Source organism: Scomber scombrus, chromosome 13 (genome assembly GCF_963691925.1).
Source record: "Scomber scombrus chromosome 13, fScoSco1.1, whole genome shotgun sequence".
NCBI lineage: Eukaryota > Metazoa > Chordata > Actinopteri > Scombriformes > Scombridae > Scomber > Scomber scombrus.
In genome coordinates this window covers 10,184,268-10,211,119 of record NC_084982.1, presented here as the reverse complement: position 1 = coordinate 10,211,119, position 26,852 = coordinate 10,184,268, and the positions used below count along the sequence as shown (strand labels likewise).

Here is a 26,852-nt window from a genome sequence, read left to right as displayed (position 1 = left end):
GCTGGTGAACTGTACTGAACACACGAGGGCAGTCAAGAGCTTCTTAAAACGCCCCTTGAGACTGTGTATCCATGGGAGAAAGGAAGGTGAGAGGAGGCTGACAATAATGTTATTTCATTTAAAGCTGCTGCTGAATGTGAAGGAAGGCCAGGAGTCAACAATTGTAGTTGGTTGAGAGTTTATATGTGGAAGGTGTAATAATTGTCTGTGAGGAACCAAAAGGGTCTTTGTTCTGTGAAGTGATTATCTCCTGGGTTCAACAGAGAGGACAAGTAAAAGAAAAGGTGATACTACATGTACCAATTAAAAAAAAAGGTTTGGTTTAGATAATACAGGTGGTGTTATTTTCCTATTTGAGAGAAATTAAAGGTGCAAAATAACTGATAAGGCAGATAACAAGAATACACAATTGTTGAATGCAGCACTAGTGCAGCATGATTTAAGTTGGCATAAGTTGGCCTTTTGCCACAGATGCAAGACCTTCAGTGTCCATGAACTATGCGCATATTATAAAGATAAGGCACTGTTGGCATGTACTAGGCACATGTTTATTTTACATTCCTCTGAAGTGGCATTCTCGAAAGGCCTGGGGTGCAGCAATCACATGCTGTTGCCTCTCAGTGCACCACACAGCAACATGTAAACAACAGAGAGACGAGGAAGGCTTATAATTCAGTGTAGTGTATGGTAGAGAGGATGCTCCTCTCAGGAGAGCTGGTGCTGTGACTGGCTCCCAGGCATGTGACTCGGGAAACACTGGGAGAAACACACAGGGGGGGAAGGATGGACGCATTCCCCCAGGATGTATGAGCGTGACTGAAAGGTAAACTGTTGTTAATGCTTGGCATGTTACAGCACCATGGACAGCTCCCCACAGCCTAGTGCAGGATATATGTACATGTAGGAGGAAACTACAGGACTTTACTATATACTACTATATATATACGTATACACACACACACACACACACACACACACACACACACACACACACACACACACACACACACACACACACACACACACACACACACACACACACACACACACACACACACACACACACACATAAATAAAACTATATATGTATTTGCATACACTCCTCTTTGACACAGCCCAAACAAAATGTTAAAGGATTTACAACAGGACTGTTTTACTTGACTGAATTACATTTACAGGGATTTACTACATTTTTCAGCCACTTATTGTGATCGTCCTTGAACCCATCGCACACCACTAACAGCTCTGCACCTTTTTCTACAAAGCCACTGTCTGTGACCTGTGGAACACATGTTTTCAGAGAAAAACTGGTAACTTTATTTCTTAAAGACTGTTTTTGTTTGAACTAGGGGCATGCATCTCCTGTGCTCCTCCTGCCCACACCACAACACAGACAGAGCTTCAAAAGATTTCAGTAGGTCACTCTCAGCACAAGGAAAGTTTTAAGTGCAGGCCAGGAGGACAGGAGGACACCCAGCAATGAACTGATAGTAGTGTCTGTGAGGAGCAGCGGCTGACATTTTCCAAAGTTCAACAGCCACTCTCAGCTTGGTATTTGTGCACAGTCGGGCTCTACAAAGGCTACATGCTGTACCTACGAAATAGAAACCTCCCGTGTGTGATTACACTCATATGCACACACACGCAAAGGTTTCGGTGCAATACTTAAGTGTAAAAACAGACTTTATAATTTGTACAGCAAACAGGTAACCATACTGTGCAAATTACACGTTGTACAACTGTGTATTTCTGTGTGTGACGCAGATGCAGCATTTCGCTTGACCTCTGTTTATCAGTCTCCCTTGTGCTGTTAGTTTATCCCACAGATCAGTTGCAAACCAGGAATGTCATGCTGCCAGTAGCCGCTGCCTGGGGAGGAAGCTCACCGGGAATCACAGGAAATTGTCGAAGGCCTCATGCTATCTAGATCTAATCCAGGTGCAGCACTCCCCCAAATGCTCTCAAGTCCACATTTGTTACTTCTTCAACCACCACAAACATTGGTGGGTGCTGTTACAACAGAGCTGGATATTATGTTGCAAGATGATGACCATTCATTTCACTGACAGTTGCTCATCCAGTACATATGACCAAAAAAAGGCAAAAAAAAGACAGAATTTTTGTCTTCTTAGTTATTAGACACACAAATGACTTTTTACATTGAGATGTCACACATATTAAAAAACTTCATATTATTAAAAACAAATTATATTTAAAAAAAACAACAATTATTTAAAAAAATTAAAAAATTAATCTTGTGTGCTATTAAAGATATCCTAGCAACATTTTTACAGACATGTCTTTTATTGCAGTGGTCTATGGGGAAAATGCTTTCTGGGCTGCAGGAGATTTTCTTTTTTTTGTTTTTTTTTGTTGCTGTACCACATTTAGCCATGGGGATACATTGGCAGCAAGGATGACTCTGCTACATATTCATACATTATTAATACATGTTTTAATACACCCATGGTCAAAGCAAGTCCGCTTCCTTTATTTCCACAACCTTCCAGGGTACAGGTGAAACAACAGCAAATATATTTAAAATACCACTTATTCTCTCCTGGCTGGTGTTACACATACAGCCTGTAATTGCAGCTGCAATTTGAATTGGCAGGATGAAGAGCAGTTGAGGAGGCTGTTGGAAAAGACATACAAATATTAGCCAGGCGTAGAGAGAAGACCGTTTTACATACAGCTCGCATGACTCTGTCATTAGCCTCTGAGCCAGCACTACAATGATGCCGAGCCGGTTAAACTTTGAGCAGATGGGAGCAGATGGTAGGAAGACTATTAACCAGGACTGGAACAATGAGGTGAATAATTTGCACACTATCGTGTTACAGGGTAGGAGGAGCAGCTTTTGAAATCTCTCTGTTCTTTCCTTTTGTCAAAGTCACACTAGTTTCATTATTATTATAATCTGTAATATTCTTAGAGAAGTTTGTAGCCTCTGATGACTCAAAGAAATGGTGTCTCAACTTGAACTAGTCCTCATTGAGACAGTATCATATTACAGTAGTTGAGGTGGTAACTTTTGTGCAAATGTGCAGGCAGATCTCAGACCAGACAATCATAAAGATGTGAGCATGTCTGTGTATGTCAGTCTTTGGATTTAAGGAGCTGATCCCAGCAGCATGAAGAATATTCACCTGTTAAAACTTGATCAAACTTTGGCTTTTCCCAAACAACGTGTTGGTCCAACAAAGCAGAGATCAGAAGAAGAGACTTTATCCACCTTTTAAAAAAAGATGGCCACGTGGAAACACAGCTACCCTCACAAGACATTTGTATACTTGTGTATCACTCTGTGTCGTGAATAATCTGCTGTAGTCGCCGTGACAGTGACTTTTTTGTTACAGTAAGATTTCAATATTGTGAAAACAATACAACACACTGCTAAAAAAAGAGACTCATAATGAAAATCAGATATCACAGGAAATCTTATTCCCAAATAACCTCCTTTCAGATATTAAGTGAAATCTCAAAAAAAAAAAATCATTGTTTCAAGTTCACGAATAAATGTGCTATCAGAAGAATTGGCAAGGTTCAGTGTGAAAAATATCCCCTGCTGAGTCAAAGGTTTGTACAGCACTAGAGCATGAGTAAGTGTGCTCTTTATACGAGCATATCTTTGTGTTGTTTTTGCCTTCACGCATGCGTGGGTGTGGAACAAATCCATGTAATGGGAGTGATTGACATCCTCCCCAAGGCTGAGAGTTGGTCACAGCACCTGGTGGAAATGAGACTTTGTCACTATTAGATTTTTATAATCTAAATTGTTAATCAAATATTTTTATTTACCCTCTCTTTTATTTCAACCCAGATCCTCTGAGAGTCTTACAGACTTCCTACTCTGGTCCACTGAAAGCTACAGATGAATACGTGGTAGAGGACAGTATTATTTGAAAGAATAACTCTTGAACCTAATTATAACTGGGTGTGCATAGGAGTTGATAGGTCATGTTGTACAGAGCATCAAAGACTCTATTCCCTATTGTAGACTATCCTCTGTTCCCAGAGCCTCTGTAGCACAAAACTATATTCTCATCAGTGGTGTTGTGATATATCTGTACTGACGATATTTTAAAAAACTAAATAATGATATCATGTTAATAATACACACGTGATAATATCGTGTAACACAGCACCTCTTAAATTATTACTGTTTCTTTCTGTTTTCACTTTGTACCCCCTCCCCCAACATATTATATACTTACAGCATCAATATATATATATTTTTCAAATATATCTTCCATATATATTGCGATAATATCGTTATTGTGAATTATTTTGCCCATGATAATTGTGTAGGGAAAATCTGATATTGTGTGTGCCCTAATTCTCATACAATACTGTATTCGGTCAGTCTGAAAAGCTGAAACTGGGATTTCCTTCCATATTTTTGGCGAGTTTACCTCATTATTTGAACAAATATGACATGATTATTTTGTAAGAATTGAACAAAACCATATCTCATGAATCTTCTTCTCGAGTGCTGCCAAAGCCTCATAGGGTATGTAGTTTTTGAATGCTAACGAAATAATAAATCTCTTGTTTAAAGAGCAACTTAAAGCTATCCTGTGGAGTATTACTGCAAACAAGCAAAGTTATGTTTACATTTCCTGTTTCTCAAAAAAACATAGTGTGCATGTGTGAAGTCTATAAACACTTTGAATGCTTTTCCATCACAATTTTCCTCCTTCTTTCATTTGTGCACTGCTATATTTGTTGACTGCCACCAACTGTTCATCAGTGAAGTAGCATGATACTGTCAGCGAGATTGCCCGCAGTACTATGCCCATCACATAACATTACATTTATTTTGCTTATGTCTAAAGCAACTTATAAGAACTGCATTCATGAATGCACTTATTGAATGTCCCTGAGTGTATTCACAGCAAATATGGATATAAACAGAAGGTGACACCATGCTGTCCAAAAATTAATCATAATTAGAAATCACATAGAGAAATGAAGGCTAGAGGAACACATGCTAACCCTGAAGTGGGTCCTGTGGTTATTGTGTGGCCAGATGAATGAATGAATCAGTCTGAGGAAATGACTAAGTGAGTGACTGGTGAGACTATCACTTGAATTGTGCTTTGATTCACCCCAACTCACAGCGCATGCTTACAGTAGCTGATTTTACAGTATTTGGTTTAATTAGGCTTCACAGAACAAAAACTTAGATTCAGACAGAGGAATACTTTCCAAGCCAGAGGAGAGGAAACCAGACGTTGCACAGAAAAAAAACAACACTCTGCAGATGCTGTCCAAAATTCAGCATAGATGCCCACAGCACACAGTGAGATTGACAGATACTCAGACAGAAGGGCAGATGAATGAACAGACAGCCAGCAAAAAACAAAAAAAGCCATGCGCATACAAACATGATTATAAACCAACAGACACACAAACGTGGATGTAAATGTCATTTCTGTCTTCTCTGTCTCGTCTCTTTCTATTATAATCCACTGAATAGGTTCCTTGTCTTTCACATGCTTGGAGCAGAGTTGATTTTGTGTGTGACAGCCACCAACATGTTTTATTCCGAGTGCTTTTTGAATAAGTCATAGCCAGAGTGTGTTTGATGTTTCATAACACACTCTGGTCTTCAGCACAACCCAATGTTCTATTAGTGCTCTATTTCAAGGCAGGGCAAAGTCTGGCACAAGAAGCAATAACACATGACGGTATATTCCTACCCCCGAAATCACTTTGCTCACGTGTTTCATCTGCAACTATAATTTCAGTTCAACCCAACCCCTCAGTTCTGCAAACTGTCGAATGCAGGAGGCAGCTTTGGATGCAAAAAAAGTGTCTACTGTTGACAATGAAAATAATGTGACAAAAACAGTATCCTCTTAACATCAAATCACATCCTCAGGGCTGCCTGTTCTCACCAGTCTTCTCTCTGTGTACTAATCCAAAGAAGAGGTTACCAAGGGAAACAGCTGAGTACGTCATCTCCTTGTTCCCCCCACCTTGTCTAGTGGCAAAAGTAGTTTCATTTTTAAGAGCATTGTTAATTGCGGTACGATGTCTTACTTTGCATAGGCTTAGACATCTACTTATTCTTGCTCATTACAATTTTGATGGACCAAGTGCAAATATATATAGACATATCAAGTACATTCCCAGGTCTTTATTTATATTCTGGCGCTCTACTGAAATACCTTTGCATGACTTAACATTAAAAATACTCTTTATTTTTTTTATCCTGTCCCTTTATGCAGCCCCTCAGATCAGCCTCTGTCCGAAACAATCCGTTTTTGCTTCTGTCTCATTAAGGTGCCCATGCCGATGAGCCCACTCTGTTCTGATTGGCCAGCTGTTGGAAGTTGTCCCTTAGCAGACTTCCACCAGCTTCATGTAAAGAAACCATAGTTATTGGATTTCATTTATTTTTCTTGTTCTTATTCTCTAAATGAAATCTTCTCTATGAAATCGTTATCTGATTCGTGTGAGAGGACAACATGAACAACCCTTGGAAAAACCTTACCAATGAAGTCTATGGAACGAACGGCTGTTTGCTGATCAGCTTTCACGGAGCATTTTCACATACGTTCATCTCAAGTTCCGGAACTATGACCATCTGCTATTATAAAAGTATAAAAATAAAAATAAACTATAGGGTATTTGTATCTTGTTTGCTGCCAGTTGCCATTATTTTATTCATTGTCATTAACTGCACATTTTGGTTATAGTGTGGTCACTGTGACATTCACTTGATGCTTTACCACTTTCAGGCAGCCTTGTTTTAACTTTGGCTGAGACATGGATGGAAAGTGTTACAGCCCAGCTCTACACTGAGGCAGAAAAGGGGAGTCACATGGGTATTCAATGGCGTAAAAGCAATCAAAACAAAGTCGTCAAAATTAACAGAAAACAACATAAAGGTAGGGTTAGTCTTTAAAATCAGTCATGTAGGGAGTGGATAAGTGAGTATGGGTGTTGTATGCAATGTATGTAAGAAAAACAACACAGGAGCGTGTCAGGGAGAGGAAAAAGACTGGACTGGCAGCTTCTGTGGCTTTATACATGGTGCACACCAGCCCCAGGTGTGTCCCTTCATGCTGATCAGTGTGCCTACTAATCAGGAATCTGCTCCTGCAGACAGAAAACAGCAGTAACAAGAGCAGCAAAACAGAGGGGTGTCACAAAAGCCAAGATGGTCCAACTTAAAACCTAGCAGACACAGCAATCTTGTTTCTAGCTTGGGTTCATAAATTGGGACTTTAAGGAGAGTTAGAAAACTAAGACCAATAGAAGGTCACACGAGTAGAGTTACTCTACAAAGCTCTCACCCAAAACAGTAATATTATACAGCCTAGCTTTTGACAGAGACTTCAGAGTTTGGAGTTTTTTATTTTAAGCGTTAATTAAAATGGCTAAGCAGGCAGTGCTCATGTGTGTACATGTGAATGTGTGTGTGTGTGTCTGAGAGAGAGAGAGAGAGAGAGACAGAGAGAGAGAGAAAAACATGTTTGTGAAGATTTCCTGTGGATATCGCTGCAGGAGAATCTGATACAAGTCATGTCAGTCACAATTCTTCCCCCACAAGGTGTGAAACACGCATGAAAAAGTGCACATGGTACTGTGTAATCCCTTTTCTGCAAACAAGATGGATAAGAGCAAAAGAGAGAGAGAAAGACAAGCAATAAATAGAACCATGCGGCTGTGAACAACAAAATTACGATATTTTTCAAATGGTCTTTAGATAGACACGTACTTTGTGGTATATTTGAGATTGCTTTCAGGTACTGTGTGTGTCTGTATTTACCTGCATGTGTGCTCAGTGTAGCAAAGGGATGTGCATCCATCTGTTTGGTTAAAAATGATTGTTGAAGTGGCAGTGAAGAAACCCCCTGGTGCATGTTGCATATGATAATACATACATTTTCTGCATGCTCTCTGATGTAAAGTACATTCATTCCTGAAATCACTAAGCAGCACACCTTCACAATACACACAAGCTCAGGGTAAGGGCAAGGGAGAGAGATGAATTGTGTGTGTGTGTGTGTGTGTGTGTGTGTGTGTGTGTGTGTGTGTGTGTGTGTGTGTGTGTGTGTGTGTGTGTGTGTGTGTGTGTGTGTGTGTGTGTGTGTGTGTGTAAATCTGATGATTTAAATATTTATTTTTTTAAATGAAGAAATGAGAAAAAGACTGGTGAATGACAGCTGGTCAGCATCAACAAAAATAACTAGAGATTCCTTGACATTCTCATTACAGTCCCCATCGCTAAAAATATCTGATCCAGCTTCATCGTCCAGGCTCATCTCTCAGTACAGGAGGGGGCATCTTCAGAGAGTCGTAGCCAGGCAGGTGTGTTTTACTGTTTTCTGGTTGTATCAGGTATTGGGGTGTTGAGCTCAGAAAGTCCAAATATGTCTATCAACATTCCTTTTCTGTAGCGGCCTGCAGGTTACCATGACAACATCTACTGTGACAGGTAGGAGCAGCTTTGCAGGCTCTTCCAGGACGGAAACTAAAGACAGGTACTGTGCCACATTAGGGCCTCAGTGGATTTCTGCCAGCAATCAATGTCTACTCTAATTTGGAGGAAGGCCAAATTCTGAGTGAACAAAGCCAGAACATGTTAGCGGTGTTTTGAAAACATTACAATACCTGCAAATCAGGCCTATGTATAAATGTAGCTATTTGTTCATGGTATAGCGGTGAGCAGATGTGGAACAATGACGATAGGCTGAACTGATTACTTTTTACTCTGCATTGCGGAGAACTGCAGGTCGGTGTGAGGTGGGGGAATTGGAGGGGTGCGAAGTACAGTGAAAGAGCGGATTGGAGGATTTGGGCAGAATAAGTGGAGGCATAAGTAAGGGCGATGAGAACATGAAAGAGTTGGGGCCCACCCCCCTACCACCTCAGCCTCTCTTCTGTTCTAATATCGTCCCCTCTCCCGAGACAAGCCCTTAATTACCATTACAAGCCTGAGAGCTTTTAACAGAGGAGAATCCTGCTTCTTTTCCTCTCTGTCGCTCCTTCTCCCCATTTGTTCCGTGGCCCCTGATGATCCGTCAGGGAAATGTAAGCCTTTAATTACCGGTAAAAATTACGGCCTTTGTGAACAGGTAGTTGGTGCCCTCGCTTTCATCTCCCCTTTCGTCTGCTAATCGTCCCCTTTTGATGACATAATAGGTGCTCTGTCCGAGGCAGCGGAAGACAGAGGCACATTATACCATGAAAGGAACTGTGGGGGATTATGCGATGATGTGATGATGAACTAAATAATGCTCTTTTATCTTTCAAGCGATTTCATACCAACTGAGGGATCAACATGCAACAAGTGCCAGTACCCCATCCCTTCCTCAATTTTAAGCCTTGTCCATATCCCATGACAATATGTGTGTTTAATGGAAAAATAAATCAAATTCCTCAACACACCACAGCTCACTCATGTTGTGAACCCTTTGCCTCTCTAACCTTTTGTACTCTGGTATACTGTAATTCAGGCATTTTGAGACTACTGCGTCTTGTTCTCTTACAAATTGTCTTTGTTGCTCATGTCATATCATCGCTGCAGGCTCCACACCCGCCTTTTCTTTTATGCTTCTTTCATTTAAACACCAGGGTTTGGGGACCGCTTTTCCTCTCTACTGTGGGTTCATGTGAAATCTCCATTTATGGTCAAAATGAGAGAGAATGTCCGTGACACCGGGTGTCATGTTTCTATAAACTGCCTTCCGAGTGAGAAATCAAGAGTACTTTTACCTGCTGAAAGGTTTGCCACTGGCCAAGAAAATATTTAGAAAATGAGAATTTATGTTAATATCTGTAATGATGAAAATGATGACGTAAAGGAAAATAAATAAAAAGGTGGAGAGAAAAGAAGAAGACATGCAGAGGATCAGAGAAAGAGAGCTGTAACTGGCCCCTGTCCAGGGGGCTGGAGGCCAATTAAATGGTGTGATTTGAACACTTGACGAGGAACGTCACTTTAATGAAACGGCCCAAGAGTTGCCGCTGACCCACTAACCAGAATACTAACTTCGATCAGACTAACTCAATCAAAACCAGAGCTCACAAACCAGGCACAGGTCACACAAACCCAGACCATCCAATATCAACATGAGTGTCATTGTGGACTTTATCATATCCGTCACACACTTGTGCCATGTGTCTTCTGTCAAAAGAAGGACCCCCAAATCCCTCATCGCACCATGTTTCTAAAATAAAATGAATGGTGTAGTCTGCGAATAAAACAGGGTGGGATGTGTGGAAGCTTTTTTAGTTGGACTGTACAAAGAATATTATGATAAACAAATGATTTAGTAGTGATTCTTGATCTAAATATCATTATAACTTTCAATGCAAAGATGATCAGTGATCATTTTTAACAGGGAAATGTAATGAGTTATTGTTAGATGTGAAAGGTAGGGTTTTCGTGATACTATTTCAATATGAGTACAGTTTTTAGAAGTAACACAAGATCAAGATCTTTCAGTCTGTGAAGTTTAGAGTTAAGAGAGGCCTGAGAGTTTAGAGGCTTGTGGCTGAAGAATTGTTGGGATAAATGGCAAATTGGATGTAAGATCTGGTAAAGAATAATGAATGACTTGTTCTCTCTCCTTAATAACCACTACTGAGGTGTTAATGAGACAGGAGAGGCACCTACCAACGCCAGCTGCTGTCAACGGAATACAAACACAGATAATAACAGTTATACAAAGTAATACACAGTGCTTCAATCTAAGACTAACATAACAGAATACAACACATGGAATGAGTAAATGGCGGACTAATCAAAGAAACAAAGAAGACGTCAGGAACAATAACATAACGACATAACGATTGAAGCACAGTTCTTATAAAAGCCTAAATTATTGAGTAATGAGCAACAAATACATTTTTAGAAAGTGTTAAAGAAGCTAATGACAATGGATAGAACATTCTGTTGCTAGTAGCAACTGGCAGAGTTCTATATAGCTGACATTGTTCCATCCACAGTTTCGTCGGATCTGCGACTGAATAAATGTTGACAGGCGTGTTTTATCTACTCTACAAATGTCCATGTTGGACCATCATCCTGTACATGTATGTTGGTTGTTTATTGTAGCTATTTTGTTGTTGTTTTAGTTGCAATTTTTTTTTTTTCTGAAAATGAGTTTAGTTTATGTAATGGATATTATTGGGACAAACTTGTGATGCATAGTTTCTAATGTATTATCTTAACATCACCTGATTTATTTATATATAATTGTGAGTAGAGACCCTATGCCTGTATTATTTAGAAATGTGACCAATAATTCGATATTTAGCTTTATTGCTCTTCCCTAAGCTGTTAGGGTTAGAGTTAGTTCATTTGTGATTTTTTTGTATGCTTGAGAAATAAAATAAAATACTTTGTATCATATTGAATTGCATATAGCATCATTTTTTTGCATCTTAATCGCATTGTGCTCAATCAAGTTGTGTCAAATTGCACTGCATTACAATAGCAGTGAATAATATTGTGTCACGTTGTTAGTTGCTTAATTTGTATGTTTTAATGTAGCTAATGTATCAGATGGTTGGCAATACATCGAAATGTGTATTGCATTGGCCTTAGTGATAGTGATGCAAATCTCTATTTTATGTAAATGAACATGTGTGAAAGTTTGCCTGTTGTCATTGACCAGGTCACAAAAGCAAAGTTCGAAGGGAAACATTTTCATTTTCTATACTTTTTAAGCATTAGCAATAAGGAAATAACTAGGGCTGGGTATCATTTAAAAAATTACAATAACAGATCCAATCCAAGCACCCTTAAAGTGATACTGATACCAGTTGAGTACTTCATTCAATACCCATCATGTCAATAGAAGCATTAAATTGCATAAAATGCCACCACTCATTCACATCTAAATGATTTGATTTTTACACAAATGCATTTAACTAATAACTCAAATTCACTGTGACTTCACCGCCACAGACGGGTTGTAGCTGCTGTGGCAGTGGGCCAATCACATGTCGCATTTAATCGAAGAACGTTTGACAGGAGACGTTTCGATACTACTTGGTATCTATTTATTTTGGTACTGATACACAACCCTAGAAATAACAAAAAATTGTTACATAGTGTTTACACTTAAAATGGAGTTGTGAATAAGAGTGAGCTGCTGGTTCAGTAAGTATTCCCAATTTTAAATGTTCGAAAAACTTTTGAACGACATAATTTTGGTGATTAGATGTTTCTTACCAAAATGCCCTTTAGATGGACGTATGTAGGTTTCTATGGATACAAGCTCGTACCTTTCACATTTTAACAGACAACTAGATATTTTCACATAGTTGCTCATCCTCTGTGCTGATTATTCAACCATGCTAGTTTCATGCCCAACCAAGCTTTGGAGGAGCTTCTACTGCCAGTTTTCTAACATTGTCAATACAAAAAATGAAAAGTATTTTACTTCCAGAACCAGGGGCGTCTGAAATAACACCTCCTCCTTCGCAACTCTAACTATAGAGTAGGTAACCATTAATTTACTGTTGGGATAAGGGTTGAAGTTCTGAATTTTCTCCTTTTTACTTGGGAACATTTTTTTTCACTGTATTGCACTTCTTATGCAGATTAATTACCGTAGTGTTGTCCCTTCACAGGTGATGAGGCACAATCTTATTTGACAGTTAATCTATAATTGTGTGAAGTTGAACCCACTTTTCTTAATACTGTAGAAATCTCTTTTAATCTATTTTTATTGTACTCATATCTTGTAACTCTTATCTTTATAGGTTTATAGCTGAGGTTTATGTTACAACTGAAAGACTTTTAGAGAGAAAGCTGATGCATTCAAACCAATTAAGAATAAATTACAGTCAGAGTATACATTACACTAATTTGCAGATTAATAGTGACAAGAATTGCTCGTGCCATTTGTAAAGAAGTGCAATAATTTATTGCACATTATGTCTGATTTTCTTTTTTTTTAGCACTCTCTCTGGAGCTTTACACATACCCCTGGCTTTATGCATGTTGCCTGACTTTAGAATAGCAGATCTAAGGAATTAATTTACTATTTCTCTTTCATCTTGTTTCACTATGCAAGAAGAGATCACATATCTTCACTTCCCTCTGTATCTCTTCTTTATCCTCCAGATATGTCGTCCCTCCGCTTTTCAGCTAACATTTTTTTCCGTGCCATCTTTTCCCGGTGCTCATCTAGCTATTTCCTCTAACCAAAGCTTTTGGCTTATCTTCTGAACATCACCCAACCCTCCTTGTCCTATTTTTTCTCCATTACCTGCAATCTCTCTCTGTTCTCCTCAAAGCACACACCCCCCCACACACACATTCAGCCATCCCTCATCCTTTCCATTGCACAAAGAGGTGCCAACCCCTCTTCACCTCCAGCCCCTGAGCCTCTTATCGCACATCTAGCACTCCGTCCTCCTTCTCACCCTATGCTTTTGGTACCGGACCCTCAAATCTCAACACACCACTTCACCTCCTTTAAGTTCAGACACATGGGCCTCACTATCCCATCCTCTCTGTCTGTCTTTTTCTTTGCTCCTCTCACACTTCACTCTCTCGCCTTCCCCTCCATGTCATCTCTTTCTTTCCCCCGTTACACTTTTTGGATTCTTGTTTCCCTCCATCACATTACCATCACAACTCTTCCCCCACACCCCAAAATTCACCAAGAGCATGTCCGATAAATTCAGAGCTCTTTCAGTGGGAGTGCAGATTGAGCTCTAGCCGCAGGGGGCTTGTGTGTTGATAAATCTAAATCAAGGCTGACAAATGACTTGTGCCGAGTGGGCTGGAGACATTGGGACAGGGGCGCTGGGGAAAACAGAAATGTTTACACACTAACACAGGCTGATGATGTCCCTTGGTACTTGAAAAGCGCTGAGATAATTTCACTCTGGCAAATACCTATGGGAACTGTGCAGAGCTGCTTCTTAGGATGATTTTCAGCCAATCAGAGTGGCAACGAGGGAGCACGACGTTAATTACTGCAATGATTTCCTGTGAGAAGTAGACTGTACTTGATTTGTGTGAGTGTTTGCATGCGTGTGTGTCTTCCTACAGAATATATATGCCAGGGTGGAGCACAGCATCAATCAGCGTCTCCTTGTCTCCAAAAGAGATTAAGTTAGCTGCACTGCACAAATCCTTACAGTGATGACTCATCACTCATTTTTCCTCAGTTTCTTTCACTTTGAGCATAACCTTATACTTTAATGTCCTGTTACTGTAATGATTTCAAATACGCTCTAGAAGTCTTACAGGGTATCCTCATGATGATCTGAACTATGAATTCTTGCTAGGACCCTATTTTTAAGACATCAAAACGCAACACATCATATCCTATTTTCACTTTCCTCCTTTTGTCCCCGAGGATCATTACTTTAAAAGAATATGACTGGGACCCGGTTTCTATAGTAACAGAAAAGTTCACTTTGCCTTCCCAGTTTATCTATAAGCAAAGAGAAAAAAGGCTTATCTCCAAAAAATGAAGACTCTGTATGCATATGTGTGTACATGAGCATGCAAATATGCAATGTCTTTAACTGTACATTGAGCTGACCACATGCCAACTTAGCACTACTGTTAATGCACATGCTTATAATGACTGTAAATTTGATATTGTGTAAAATTTACATTGCATAACACACAATGTGAACTTAAGTCATGCTACCTTTTAAGTGACTTTATGTCAGACACCTCTCCTTTATAGAAAAAATAACAGCTCTGTAGAGTTTGGCTTAGTGAAGATATTGACATCAGATATCATATTATACAACAATAAAAAATGAAATAAACTTGATTTGTATAGCACATTTCATACAATAAATGCAGCTCAAAGTGCTTTACAACAAATTAAATTACAAACACCAAGTGCTTCACATAAAAGGAGCATAAAAGGAGCATAGAGCAATGTTAACACAAAACAAAAAAAACTAACAAAATCCCAAATTCCGTCTGAGAGTGAAGACAGCAAAATACGTTTTAAAAACACATCTCAGACAGATGCTCTGACACTGACTGGCTAGCAGATAGTTCGCAGTGCTAGCAATGTTAGCATAACTGTGTGTAGCCAACAGAGTCTATAAAATTGAGGTGTAGCTGCAGTTTCTCCAGTTTAACAGCACTGTGCTGGGCAGGTGACAGATGTGTTTACGGTGTTTGTGTGCTCTGAAAGATTTCACAACACGGATGTAAAGTCACACAACTAATGGACTATTAGGCTAGCATGCTAATCCTATGATCTATTTGTAATAATAATGTGTTATTTTGTTATCAAGCCATCACCCAGTTGGCGTGCCAAATGATTGAGACTGATATGCTGCCAATCAGTGGGGTAGAGGGTGAGAAATTGAAAGAGATAGTTTGGTACATTAAGCCATCAAGAGCTACTGTGACTAAATTCACTGAAAATACTTTTGAGGTGAAGAGGGATGAGCTAAAAGTCAAGCTAACAAGGGCAGAGAAGCTCTCTCTGACCGCCGACTGCTGGACAGCTCTAACAAATGAAATTGACGTCACAACTTTTCTTCAAAATTAACCGGTGAATGGATGACATCCCTATAATAAATTATGAGTATGGACCAATCCATCATTAAGGTATAAAGTAGCCAACATTCATCCACTCTCATTGGGCTCAGAGAAAGTGTGAATGATTATTCTGTGTGTGACAACAGAAGCTGTGCCTTATGGTGGACTCTAATTGATTCAATAAAGAGACAGGTATTACCACTGAGGCAGCGTGGTAATACATTTTAGAGACAAGTAGCCCTGAGATATACTCCGAAATATACATTACCAGCAGTCGTGTGTGTTAGTTTTTGCTTGAGCGTACATGCATGTAAAACAAAGGCGGAATATTCAGTAGGATACTGAAGAAGACCAAGAGGTTGGCACGGCCCCTTATGTTGATAGCCTCTTGCTATCTGGAGGTAACCAACCACCACACAGATCAGTCAGCCAGTTGATATTTTCAGTTTCAACTCTTCAATGAGACCTGTGTTATGATTCCAGTGCGTTTTACAGTTGATTTAATACTGAATATTGAGAAGGACAGAATAGCTTTCTTGTCATTGGAGATTTGATGATTAATCATCAGGCATGTACATACTTTGAATAACCGTCATGTAGGGATGAATCTACTGTTAAAGAAAATGTACAAAGAAAACCACAAAATAAACACATATCAACACAGTGAATAATCTGTTGAGTCACACAATTAGATTAATTTATCAGCACAGTCTCAAAATTACTGAGACCTTGTCCTGGCAAACATTAGTGAATTTTCTTTCTTCACAAAGCCAGCATTACTATGTCTCTTTGGATATGATTGGAGGAAAGAGTGTCAGGACTGCAAAATATATATTTTCACTCTAAGTGAAGATCTTCAGAAATATCCAAACAAGAAGGCAAACAGCTGAGATACATATGAAGACAATTTACATGTTGATTCCCAATAGCCTGTCTGTGTATGAACAAGACACAATTAAAGTTTTTAATTGTCCAAGCCAGAATGTGACTCTAACAATGAGCTGAGTGGTTTGAAGGAGAGCAAGAGAGGTCAACAAGCCTCGTATTTAATTCAATTTTATTTGTTTTTAATTAATTTAACAAGCACACACCGTGATCATCAATTGGCTGTTAAAACTGGTTGGCACAGAATAATTTGGATTAAAAAAAGCAAACAACTATGTTGTGCCCAGTGTGAAACAGAATAAGTGGTCTATTTTATCAAAGAATGTCCATCTAATTCTAAATAATTAAAAAGTTACATTTCCAAAAATAACACTCTTTGCTTCCCTTTCAAGACAAAATTCTATTCAATCTCTCCTCCAAAACTGTTTATGTGGAAGGAGAATATATAAGTGCTTGGGGTAAAAAAAAGTGAAACATTCAGTGAAGGACATTTTTTTTCTTTTTCTATATTTTTATCTATATTTTTATATAAAAAAACAGAGAACTTTCCTCTTTTCACACTCTGTTACACAGTGTTAGTCAGCAGTTGCTTCTTTCTAGACTATGGGCCAAAACCACAAAAGCACTGCGCCTCTTTTGCAGCCGCTAAACTAGTTCAAATGAGACTAAAAGATACTGTCTAATTCAACCAACCCCCGCAAAGGTTGAAAGGCAGGTGCAAATTGCGCTGCAGAGGAAGTAGTGCCATGGTGCACCTGATCCATTTGCATGTATGTAAATTAGGTAATATTCATACATTTGGTGCAAAATTGGCCCCTTTCTATGCAAATATGCATCATTGCAAAAGCCGTCTAATTCACAACGACCAGCGCAAATTGCAAACGCAGTTAAGGTGGTACTACTACCGTCTTCAGAGAGTTGGTGTTAATTGCGTGCACACTCACTCTCTCTCTTTATTCAAATCTTCAATCTTGAGGCTTAAATGATACTGAATCGATATTTAATTATATCAAGGGTGAAATCTTCAGTCAGACATTTGGCTACTTAAAATAATTTCAGCTACTTAAAAATAAAAATAAAAATGAAAATGTCCTGTCAGTCCTGATGGAGCTTAGGGTTCATCCTCAAGGGATGCTTTATTACCAAGAATCCCACCGTATAAATCATCAGATCCTGACTGATCTGGTGTTAATGAAGTTATCACTGCTCTGCCACGTGCGTAAGTGCGCATGGCCTCTTTCTCAATTTGGAGATCCAATTATTGTATCAGTTGCTGTATGATGCTGCAGCCAACTGTGACCCACAGCCAGCTTTGGACAACAAACAGAACATACTGATGTTTTATGTGAAATCCCGGATACATTCAGAGACACCTGAACATTATTCAGACATTAATGTAACACGTTTCAGACCTGCATGAGTCACATTAATATCAGTATTTGGACATTTCAGTTTATTATGTTGATGTAAAAGAAGCAACATACATGAAAGCTGTGACTGAACTCTGTGTGTGTGCATATCTGCTAATTAAAGAAGTGAAATTTGAGGCCTTTTCTGCTCTCTGCAGTTTTTCATTATGGACCAATCTTTATGCTGAAATGAGGAGAAAAGACTGAAAAACTGGAAACCACTCCGCTTACATGGGCAAATTGCACTCAGCTGCAGGACTATGCACCGGCATATCATCAGCACAAAATCTTCTCTGGATAAAACCTTAAAACGGATCAGATTACGGTGCAATTAACATTGCTATTAGCGGGTGCAATCCATTTGTTGTGGATTTTGCCCTATGTCCTTTAAGGAAACATCTTACAAAAAGAATACACGAGGACAATCCATCCATCCATTATCTATACCTGGCAGGCATGCCCTGGACGAGGTGTCAGTCTATCACCTGGCACAACTCTCCAGAATTTGCAAAGAATATTTATTATGAAGGCAAACATCATTAATTGATCTACATGCAAACTGTAAGATGATAAAGTCTCTAGTCAAGACTACAGTACATAACAAGTCCCATTACTTTTGTGAAAGTCTAGTTGCTTTAGTAGAACTGCAGCTCACCCAAACGTCCCCACACAAAAAACAGCAATGAGCAATAGAAAGCAACTTCAATAGAAAGCCTCCAGTCACACAGGAGCTAAAACTGAAACAAGCACATCACATGTAATACGTTTAAGTGGCTGAGCAGATTGTTTTATTCGTGTTTTGGGATCGACCAGAAAAAGTTCGACTAGTGAGGAGACCCTTTCCCCACACTTTGGTCCAGTCATGGGTGCCTAATGTAGTGTCATCATTGCAGATGGTTCACTCTGAATTGCAGTAATTGAATCTTTTAGTGAATTACATGATGCACTCAGTAGAGATGAGTAGAGTTAAATATTCAGGCTAGGTTAGTATCCTTCCTGACCTATCTATCTCACTTTTTTCATCTAGGAATGAAAAAAACGTTTAACCCTTGAAGGTCTTCACCTTTGAACAAAAACAAAATTTCTTCTTCAAGCTTCTACCTTCCACAATCTCCACTGTTCATACTCACAAACAGGGTTTTCACTTCTGTCGACATTTCAGCTGACATCGTCTTTCAGTTTACACACTTGACATGGCATTCATTTCTTTCAGGACCTTCACTTTCACTGACACCTCCAACTCAGTTTATCACTGTACATGGGCTGACATTTCATCTCCTTTCAGTGCTTGAATTTGAGCTGGCTTTTCAATTATTTTCAGCACTTTTATTTCAACTGATACTTCAGCAGTTGTGGATTTGGAAGGAGATTTTTTTTGAAAACCAACTGTGGGAAATCAGTGCTCTGTATAAACCCTAATAAATATTAATTTATTGTCTCATTATTACTGCAATGCCTGATGTTGACTTGAATGATTGCCTGTAGACAAATTTCACGTGTCTGCAGGTTCAGTTTGACCTGCTGTTCACAGACTAATAGACTCTCTACACTAGCAGTTCACATTGAAATATTTGTCTAATTATTAAGACTACAGTACATGATAGGAAACCTTGGAATCTGTTAAATAAAGCATTCTTTGCTTTTTCAAATGTTTGATGGGCATGAACAGGGGATGCCTGGATGATGAGGGTAGGCTGAACACACGTCCAACTCATGTTGGACCCATTCAGCTGTCACAGATGAATCTCTGTCTGTTACTGGCAGCAGGGTTTCCAGTCTGTAGTGTTGTAACATACACTTCACTGCTGCATCGTAGTAATACACACAATACTGTAATTGCCCAATAAATATTCAGTTTCCCTTCTTGCCTTCATTCTCTCTCTCTTCCCAACACTTTCTTTCTCTCTATCACTCTTTCTCTTTGGGGAGTTGGTTAAATGATGCAGGGGAAAGTCCTGTCTTCGCTTCGGATGCAGACACATGCAGATGCAGTTACAAGCCCTCAAACACCAGAACCAGCTCTTTCTTCAGCCCCCAAGGAATGTAAGCCAACAAAAACGTCAGTGAGATTTCCAAATTTCTCACAGACCATCGAGTGAGACAAGAAAACCTCTCATCTCCTGCATGGCCCCTAAATCAGACCGGTGACCCTGCCACCTTTAACCCTACAAGCCGTAAATAGCCAGCAACATGGAAAGACCCATTCACACTTCAGAGTGAGCTGATAGCACAACTTGGATATTACGCCACCACTTGTTATTAAAACTCACCTCAAGGACCCCCCCTTACACACCCCCCCTTACACAAGTGTAAGGTAATGCTTAGTACCATTCTGCTTGTTTCACTTTAAAAATGCTAAAGTTACCATCCAAAATGCAAAATTGGACATCATACCATTGTTATAAGACTATCAATTTTGATTAAAAGAATAATAGCAATCAGGAGTTTAACCAGCCTTTCCATGGACTGGCGGAGATTGCGTCTGCACCCCTAGTAGTCCCTGTAATGGGCCAGGATGCATCTTTTGGAAAGGTAGACCAAAACTGTATAATAATTTATTATCTGAGAAACCATGCTCTTAGGCTGTTTTTTTCTTGCTCTTGTCATACCCTTGGCCATGGCATACTGGTGGAATACCTCATTTTTTGCTAAACTGAAGATGTGATTCAGAACAATAGAAGGGTGAAACCTCAAAATCTAGAATCATGAATTAATAATCAAAACCAGAATAACCTTAACCAGGAACTCTCCTCCAATGTGAAGTTTTTCAATATGTTCCAGCCGACTTACTCATCATTTTGAGATTCAGACTCCAGCTTTTCACCACAGCACCTCCAACTCCATCTTCTAAAGAAGCCAGTCTAGGGAGCAAGCAAGTATTTCTACAGACTTGTTTAAACCTTGATATTTTCATAACTGGTAACTTCAACTGGCAATACACAACTAGACTGTTGTACCGTTGATTTGACCCACTGCTTCCCAGGTCATCTGTTTATTTGGTTCTCATACCAAGACAACAAATAGCATCATTCATTTTAATCATCCCCTAGCCTGGCCTTGTGTTTCCCTCATGTGTCTTGTTTGTAAAATGCTGTAGTTGTAGCCTTTAGTAATTGTTGTAGTGGTATACGTAATAAATGTGTATGTAAGAAAAAGTGAACTCGTTTTTGTTTTCTTGTGCTTGCAACTGAGTCACTTCACCTTCAAAGACATACAGCCTTGCAAAAACATAATTAAGACTAATAACAATTATAACTCTAATTGACCCTCTCTTGTGTGGCTATTTCCCCAGTTTTACACATACTCTAGTATAAGTCATGTTGCTGGATGAATAATTTAATATTTGAGCCATGCACAATAATAATAATTCATCATTCCCCCTTAAAATCACATTACTATTTAAGTGCACAAATTCCTACAGTGATGTTAAAATACCTACATTTATATCCTTGTGGCGCCATAGTAATCTAATGATTAAGGCACATGCCACATAACTGCAACATTCATGATTTGATTCCTGGCTGCAGGACCTTTGTCACATGTCATATCCATCTCTTTCCATGTTTACTGTATGTCTCTGTCTCTTTCTCTGTCTCTCTGTCTCTCTAATGGTTGTCAAATATCCATAAATAAATAAATCAATCAAAATGTATGTATATATTACCTTTCATACAGACTAGTGTAGACTAGTGCAAAGTGCTTTACAGTTAGCTGATTGACAAGCTGATAAGAAAAAACAAGTGACAAAATGTAAATAATAATTATAAAAAATTTAAAAGACAAAACTGGAGACCAATGCACGCAAAAGAACATAAAAATGCTTAACATTTAAATAAAATAAGTACAAATAAATCAGTAAACAGATAAAAATAATTAAATAGATAAGTAGAATAAGAGAGTTTATTAAAAGTGAGAGTAAAACAAATTTGGTTAAAAAAGATTAAAAGACAAAAGAAATGTAAAATAGAAGATGAGGTTTAATAAAAGCTGGACTAATGCTTGATTAAGAGACAGATTAAAAGACAAAATAAATAGACAAATAAAATTGATAAGAAGATAAAACTATAGAATGATAATAATAAGATGAATAAAGAAATACATTTAAAAAAAATCATGTGTCTATTAGCTATGAGAGTGATGTTTCCTACTCAGATTGTTTAATTTAATCATTTTTAAAGTCCTGAGGGTGTAAAAGTCTTCACAGGTATATTTTTTGGGTTGACCGATCCTGCTTTAGGAAGCTGATGGGGTTTTGAAACCTCTGCACAAACATGCAGGCCCAGAGTCAGCAGAGCCAGACCAGAGCAATGCAGAAGTCCTACAGAATTCAATTCAGTACTCAGGGTCTTCTTTGTTTTGTCCTTAAAAAGAAAACATTAAGGCTCATGCTGGTTATTCTGATGGATGATGTGAGTCACACCTCTAACACTCTGACAATGCAAGTATATTACTTTGGTGGTGTTGTAACTCTTGTATAGTTAGTAATATGTTATCATAACCAACAGCATACTGAGTGGGCCAGTGTGCTCATTAATTCCAACAAACCATCTGCTGCTAGCTCTCTCTCTCTCTCTCTCTCTCTCTCTCTCTCTCTCTCTCTCTCTCACGCACACACACACACGCACGCACACACACACACGCACGCACACACGCACGCACACACGCACACACACACACACACACACACACACACACACACACACACACACACACACACACACACACACACACACACACACACACACACACACAACAAATGTAAATCTGAGTTACTATGCAGTTCAATGCAGAGGCCCACTAAAAAGCTGTTCACTGAACTTTGTAATTACAATACAAGATGCACTATTGCATCAAATCTTCTATCACACAAATTACAACTGGAGGCTTTCTAGCTTTAGCAACTTGGGACCATATCGAGGATCAAACAATGTACCATCAATGAAAAGAGATACAGGTGAAAAGTTCAATAACGCAAATTTGTGGCTTCAAAAAATGTCTGTATTTTGTGATACTTTGATTGATTTCGCTCTGGCTAAAATAACTCTTTGGTCCTCAAACTTGTTGTGAGGCTATCTGCATTTAAATACCGTGGGTTTAGACAGAAAAATACATCAATGAAATTCAAATAAAGCTCTTCTTACGTTTCATATACGCCACCCAATTTCACTGTGGTGCAGGACATTTCATAGATACCTCTTTTGTTCAATGCAGGAGTTAAGATGCAAATGAACCCAAAGCTTGCAGCTGTGCTCATCTTAACAGCACTAGGTCAAAACCTGGTACATGGCTGGACCGTGTATGGGTGTGCAAAATTGTGGCCAATTTGTTACAGAAATAGTCATTGGTTGTGTCTATGATTTGAATTCCTGGATATTAAATGTTGATCTTGAGGCTGTGGTAGAAATTATAAATGAAAGTTGTGACAACATTGGGTGCAAATTCAGAAGGCTCATCTCCGCCCAGTTACTGCAGTTACAGCAAGCACACCTACACTAAACTGATTATAACAGCCTACATGAGTCTCATGTTTTACCTCCAAGACTTGTATTTTAATGCTGTTGTTCATCATTTATGATGGGAAAACGTCAGAACACACCGCAGACTGTCTCTTCTGCTGACAGCGCTGTCAGCCAGAGAGTAAATCACACCGGACGGTAGAGGAGGAGACTGCAGAGACGCTGGTATATGTCTGTCTAAACAGGAGTTTAGCTGACTTCTCTGCATTTAACACCGGAGCTGAGAGCTCGGAGCAAGAAACACTGTTGCTCTGCATCGCGTTGTCCTCTGTTTCCATCAGTTATGTATTTAGGTCATTTAGAGACAAGACTGTAAAAGTTTGCAGGCTGTCATATTGTCATGCATATCCAGGGGGATAATGTCAGTAAATTCGAGTAAAATACAGACTTTGCTTATCCTGTGAGAATGCAGCGCACAACACACAGACGTGAGGGGGCTGGAGGGATAGTTTTTAAAATCACATGAGGTCGGCCCAACGTAATACTTGTCCCGTGTGAATAAGACTATGAGAGGAAGCACTGTAAATGTTCTCTGCTGATGTAATAGAAAACTGTTTCAAAAGCAACAGCCAATGGGGAAATTCCTGCATTCGGCCAGCTGACCAATAGTATGACTTTATCACTCACTCCGTCACTCAGTCACTCACAACCGCATGTGTAAGTCTAACCCTGATGTTGCGGTCCAGCCAAAAAAGAACACACCTGCAAATACATACAAAAATGCAGTACAGGCAGTAGAGGCCTGATACGTGCAAAAACCTGACTTTCTTTTCTGCATTATTCATTTTTTTTGCTTCTCACACTCACACACACACACTCACTCTCTCTGTCTCCCACTCTTATTTTCTTTCCTCCTCCCCATCCTATCAACTGCAGGCATTTAGTCTGTGTGGAATATTGCCGCAGTACTCTCAGAATGCTAATATGCTAGGCTGATGTGGGTCAGGACTTAATCCTGTAGAAATGATTATCGCTGCACGACTGGAACTTCTCCTGTAGGATATCATTACCATTCTGTACTTTTCCACTGCACTGCACTATCACACCCACCAAGACAACCACATCACTCAAGAGAAACTGGAACAATCAAAATGAAAATGATATGTTGTAGCACCGGTGAGATATTTATTCCCTTTATGTATTCATGTGTGACAAATTGTGTCTATGTTCATGTCAGGATGTACAGCATGTCAAATACCAGTCAAAAGTTTGGACACACCTTCCCATTCACTCTAATGTCCACACTTTTGACTGGTACTGTATATTTATTATATATATGCTGAAAATAATGAACTCTTGATTGTCTCCTCCCTTGATAAACACTGTCATGATTTTAAGTCACTGGGTAGGGACAAAGATTGACTGGGCATGTGTGCAACTTTGGATGTGAGACAAGTAAACATCATTGCAAGTAGCAAATGCTACATACTGTATGTATCTGATGCTTGATAATCAATACTTGGGGTTAAAGTGTTTCTGTGTTCGAATAAGGATAAAACTGAAGGTGAGCTCACGATGCGGCTGTTGTAGCCTGAAGGCAAAACTCTCAGTTTTCCAGTCAATCTACATTCAAACTCTCACCCATGGTCTTGTGTAGTGTAGTCTCACACTCCCTATATCATGGATAGAAGCGGTAAAAATAAACTTCTATCGCAGGGTGTCTGGGCTCACCCTTAGGAACAGTGTGATAGGCTTGAAAATCCATAAGTAACTCTTTGGGTGAAAAAAAGTCTTTAGTGATGAAAGTCAGTTGAGTTGCTTTAGGATGCATCCTGGACAGCTTCCTGTAACATGCACATCGAATTAGCAATGGAACCTGGAGCGGGTGTACACAGTATTATAAAAAGTAATATTGCTGCAGTTTCTACTACTAGATCTTGTACTGCCAAATATTTTGGTGCAAAAAAAACAAAACAAAATAATAAATAAAAAGCTACGTATGTTTCATTCATACGTGCACATTTTTGCAACTTTCCAAATATGTTATTTAACATTTTCTCATTATGTTGGGAGGAAATGTAAATCAACCATGAATGGAATTTCTAGGAGACAGGGTAGATTATCTGGCATGGGATTAGGAATGCCTTTGGATCCTGCAGGAGGACCTGGAGAATGTGACTGTTGAGAAGGAAGAAAAAGGATAGATGGAGAATCCAACCAACAATAGTAATGATTCAATTCACGTATTGTGGGTGAAAAGTCAAGCTACCTGCAAAGAATGGGGAATCTCAGTAATGGAAACATTATTTGTTTCACAAATAGAGTTAAAGCCAACAGGGAATACTATTGCTCTGTTAGAAATAGCATGAGTGCATGCCTGAGCAACCACATAGTCACACAAAAGGAGAGAGGGCATGACAGAGGAAAAGAAAGCATACAGAAAGTTTGTAAAGTGTTGTTAAAAAGCCTATATATAAAGTAAAAGCAATGTTTTCCGTTCCTTCCACTGATCAGCCACTCAACCTTAACCACAGCCATTAACTCAGGCTGAGCATATTAACATTATGCTTATTTTTATATTACTTCCATTATGAGAATCACTCACCAGTGAGTAATATGTATAGAGGGGATGAAACACAATTTATTTTTAATACTCAAAGGAAAAATAACAGGGAAACATGGAGGTAAACAAGTTGAAGTTAATTTCACTGTTGCCGTACAAATAAGGAGAACTTTGCTGAAGTACACTGAATATCACTTTTGATACATTTGCCTGAGATGCAGATTGTAAATGAAAACATAGATGATGACTATTTATTTGCCACTTCACTTCAGTGGAAAAAGCCCAACTTTACATATTTACTCTGGGAATGGGAATCTCAAGAGAGAGGGAGAGATAAATTGAAAGGGTGATAGAGGCAGAGAGAGAAAATAGAGGCAGGAGCGCAAAACCTATGAGCGTTGAAGAATGTGATGAGGAGGAACGCCGCGAAAGAGTGAAAGTGACAGATTACTTGTGAACCACGGCGTGATGTGGGGGGGTCTGATCTAGTGAGGAGAACAAGACACGAGGTCAGAGGAGTCTTTATAAGCTTGGCTACACTTGCACATACAGTACGTAAAGGTGACTAATTTTCTCATTTTCCAGTTGAGGACAAAGAGTTGTAATGGCTCTCTCTGGCAGAACTCAGTGATGGAGTCCACTTTAGCCTCACATTATGCTCCACTCAATCCACAGATGTTCTCCATCTGCCTCACTCTTAAAGGTCACACAGGAAACTGCCAACACACAAAAGGTCATGTTATCTCTAATAGGGGAGTGCATGTGATTAGAAAAGCCACTGAGAAGAGGATAAAATTAAGAAGAGGAGAGAAAGTAGACTAATATAGCAGCAAGTCAGCAGAGTGAAGCTGTACCTATGCTTACAAGGTACAGGGTTGGAAGAAATGTTATGAGAATGTTTTTAAATTAGTCACTTTACTTTTACTTAAGTGTGTATGATTTCAGATATGTTACTTCTCTACATTTCAAGTCACCACTGTTACAGAGTAAAGGCAAATGTCATGAAAAAGTAATGATACAATATGTAAGAATGGAACAAA

General features: G+C 39.1%; 1 protein-coding gene across 1 annotated transcript in view; it reads right to left on the bottom strand.

The window, feature by feature from the left end:
• The window catches only part of il1rapl1a (interleukin 1 receptor accessory protein-like 1a), a 137,611-nt gene that overhangs the window by 12,144 nt on the left and 98,615 nt on the right, over positions 1-26,852 (bottom strand). The gene's annotated exons all lie outside the window — the stretch shown is intronic.